This window comes from Aplysia californica, unplaced genomic scaffold (genome assembly GCF_000002075.1).
Source record: "Aplysia californica isolate F4 #8 unplaced genomic scaffold, AplCal3.0 scaffold00294, whole genome shotgun sequence".
NCBI classification, from domain to species: domain Eukaryota; kingdom Metazoa; phylum Mollusca; class Gastropoda; order Aplysiida; family Aplysiidae; genus Aplysia; species Aplysia californica.
The window spans coordinates 565,672-570,116 of NW_004797564.1; positions in this window are offsets into that span (position 1 = coordinate 565,672).

Consider the following 4,445-nt stretch of genomic DNA (forward strand, 5'->3'; position numbering starts at 1 on the left):
AATAATAAATTAATGTTAGTGCAACTTGTCATTTAGTTTTTCAAAATACGATGTTGTATTGGGAGATCGGTTGTAAGAATATACATTTATTGAAATAGAAAAATTAGTATTATGCAAGAATGTCTATGATTCTGATATATGTGTATTGTTAAACCAATAACAAAGTTGAATAATGAATCTTTAAATGCATGACTATGACTCTATACTGCCAAATAGTATGATTTCACTTTTTGAGGAGTGCAAAAAGATATTCAAATTCAAGTTGTTCTTCTAACAATCGCCCTGTTTTTAGATAATAATCATTACCGGTATTTAAATCGAACCTGGTCCTAAAACCACGCGCGCACATACACACACCCATACAGGCATACGCACACAAACACACACAAATTACTCGATACACACAAATGTTGTCACTATCAAAATTTGCTGCAACAGGATAGAGTTAAACAAATTGAATGTCTTTAAACTTTTCTTACATAACATTCTTATAATGCATTTTGTGTCATTTTCTTCTTAACTTTTTTAAAAGCTTATTACATTCAACAAGATATGTCTTTAATGCTACTACCAGAAAGCGAAAGAGATCGAGTGTGCATGTGTGAGACATTGTGTGTGTGTATGCGCTTGTATGTGAGCGTGTGTGTGTATGTGTGCATGCTTGTGTGTATGTGTGTATGTGTATTTTCTCATACGTGTGTGTATGAATATGTAAGAGAGAGAGTGTATATGTGTGTGCGTGTTTGTATGTGTTTGTGTGTGTTTGTGTGTGTGTGTGTGTGTGTGTGTGTGTGTGTGTGTACGTGTGCATGTCGGTGTGCTTCCAAACTGACAAAAGCAAGGAGTCTGAATTTGTAAAGAGCCGAGAATTTTCACCAGGCGTGTTCTGCTCAGTATGGCGCTCTAGCGGGCGACTCCTCCAGTGGTAAAGTGTTTAAAGTTTAACTCTTTGATGGAGTAAGATGGAGAAGTATTTCCTGTGCTTACGTTGGTGAGGTGTGACACACTCCTTCCTTGCTCAGAAACCGCAGCGATTTTGTTCAGGGAGAAGTCGATAGACACATTTACCTGTACCTAAAATAAACGATGATACATAGATTAAATTCAAATCTCACGTACAAATGTCATTTCACAGCACATTCTTAATTTCCTCAGATTCCCAAATTCAATTCGATGCATGAAATATAAATTAACTCCCTCTTTTCAAAAGGAGTGCATGAACAAAAACAGTTATTGCAGAACGGGAGATAGAGAACTGGGGTACCGGTGAGGAGGAGGACAAGATGGGGCCAAGGCAATGATCTGCAACTGCAAAGGCAAACTGAGACAACAGTGTAAACAAAGAGACTGCAGTCAAGTTTTATAATGTCCTGTTTGAAAACAAGTTGTAATGCTTCGAGCATATTGCACAAATGGTAGGCCTATGTATCAAACCCGCTACGATAGCGCTGTCAAGCTCCACCACGGCGGCGTCTTGAACCTAACCTCTTTACCCAAAGGACAATTGGCGCCCACAGGACGGTACTTTGCGGTCCCTTCTTGATTAGAAAATGTTAAGATAAGGCAGTCCGCACTGTTGTTTCTAATGCATTGTCTTTGACTTTCATATATCTTTTCAATCATTCTTCGGCTACCATCTGATTGTCGTTACAGATTTCGATGTTTTTGTTAACATGTTTTAAAAAAGAATTGGAACTTGTGCTGTAAAACGCATTTTGGCAACCATCTCTTGAAGTTTGTTTCATTTACCATTGTTTACCTTAGACATAATTCAAATAACAATTAGCTGTAACAAATTTCAGAGAAAATGAAAACTACTTTTGCGAATCTCTTACAAATAATGAAGTGTGTTGAAAAGAACTAGGACTGACGATATTAGCACGACCATAAAGAAGGAGACGCTGGAAAATTTTGAAACCTGCTTTGAGAATGACAAAGAAGAGAGTGCCCAATCAGACATGGTAATTGGAAATCAAGGGAATCAAAAGGAAATGCGGCAGATCTACTGGCTTTACAAATGCACGGTCAGTAATTTGACGATCACACAGGGCCTGAATGTTCCACGGTTAGAGGAAGTAAGCAGGGATAGACAAGCGTGGCGTGTAGCTGAAGCAAAAGCGACATAGTGAGTAATTTGTAAGTGCGAGTAAGTAAGCCAGTAAGTAAGCAAGTAAGTAAGTTAGTAGGTCAGTAAGTAAGTCGATGAGTAAGCAAGTAAGTCAGTCAGTCAGTCAGTAAGTAAGTAAGTAAGTAAGTCAGTAAGTAAGTCAGTTAGTAAGTCAGTAAGCCAGTCAGTCAAATCAGTCAGTCAGTCAGTAAGTCTGTCAGTCAGTCAGTCATTCAGTAGGTGAGCGAGTACGAAGTATGTTAGTCAGTAAGTAAGTCATTAAATAAGTTAGTAAGTAAGTCAGTAAGTAAGTCAGTAAGCAAGTAAGTCAGTCAGTCAGTCAGTTTGAAAGTCAGTTAATAAGTCAGTAAGTCAGTCAGTCAAATCAGTCAGTCAGTAAGTAAGCAAGTACGACGTATGTAAGTCAGTAAGTAAGTCAGTTTTTTTAAAAAGTTTTAGTAAGGTTTTTCGGAGCTCGCAACTGCATAAGCGCCAAGGAGCGGATGTCAACAGAGAAGTCCAAACCGGGAATCAGGCTTACTCTGCTCACCTCTGTAGCCTCAACAGTACAAAGCCTGCGTCAACTACCAAGGCACCCCGGAAATAGCAGTTCACAAGAGAGTGACATACATACAAAAGAAATAGAGGAAAATGACGATAGTAAGGATGACGTAAGAAAAGCAGCCCCCTATGTTGTTCCTGAACAGAATGAGCATGACATTGATGAATCAGTCCATTTACAGTTCTACTGTGCATAAGAACATGTTGAGAATCGCCTAAAGACACTTCAGTCAGTGGTACCGCCCGCGGGGGGGGGGGGGGGAAGTAAGCCAGTCAGTAAGTAAGTAAGTAGGTAAGTAGGCAAGTAAGTAATAAGGAAGGAATGAAGGAAGGAAGAAAGAGAGGGAGGAAGGAAGGAAGGCAGGCAGGAAGAAAGGAAGGACGGAAGGAAGGAAGGAGATGAAGGAAGAGAAGAAGGAAGGAAGAAGAAGGAAGGAAGGAAGGAAGGAAGGAAGGAAGGAAGAGGAAGGAAGGAAGGAAGGAAGAAGAAGAAGAACAACAACAACAACAACAACAACAACAACAACAACAACAACAACAACAACAACAACAACAACAGCAGCAACAACAACAACAACAACAACAACAGCAGCAACAGCAACAACAAAAACAACAAGAATCTATAATTTACTGTTATCCCTCCTGAGCACGAGATAAGAGTCAGTTTGTCCAGGCTCTGTGTATGTCAGCATAGTCACATTGGTGTCCTTGTTTATAGGGACCACCCAACTGTACAGGCTGACTTTGTTGACGAAACCCTCAAATACTTCACCAAGGAACACGCTGCTTGCTGTGGACCAGAATTAAAAAATGATCTAGGTAACACATGAGATGAAAAGAAAAAGTTAGACACATCTCTGGTTTAATTCAAGCATTGTCAGTGTGTCCTATTTGGGTTTCCGATAACGCAATTACAAATTATAAATGGCTGGCAGCTTAAAGTAGGCAACAATTGAGTACAATTCATTGAAATATCCAAGCTCTCAAAGATGAAACAAAAATAGACACTGTAGTATAATTATGTCACATGAGTATTTTGTGGTAAAAGATATTACATCTGTTGCATCCAGCCGTGCCTAAAAGTATTTTACTTTATTTTGAAGATTGACAGTTTTGATTTACTCAATTGTCAGAACACCGAGGGTTACATTCAATATTAATTACTGAATTGTTCCAAACTGGATATGTTCCGTTGACCCTGGTTTTTCCACGTCTGGTTTAACGTCTCATAATTATGGGCAAAACATTACAGAGACTTTATGGTTCTGTTTTTTAATTGAGAAGCAAATGTTTATTATCTTTTGCTCTACATTATAGCTTCATTGATGTTTTATCATCAGAGCAAAAATGGTTCTGAGATTTTTTTAAAGATCAAAGAGTTACTGGAAAATAGTCTGAATTGAAATAAAACTTTATTTTGTATATTCAGTTTTGGCCGAAGTTAGCAAAAATACTATGAGAGTATTTTTCGGTGGGTTTTTTTAAGTAAGAGATATTATGGGATGTAAAAATTGGTTTAATTTTCCTTCACGAACAGCAAGAGGTCATCACATTTATGATTCACCTGGAAGACATCTTGTCATGTATCTGACGATAGGTAGAGGTTCTCTGGTGCATGCACCTGTTGTGTCAATCACGTAGGAGAAGAACTGTAGAACGATCATAATAGTATTATATATCAGTAATGTATACCTGAGCTATGAAACATTTCATAGAAATTGTAATAAATTAATATATGTGCAACTTTACCTTTAGTTTTTCAAAATACGATGTTGTA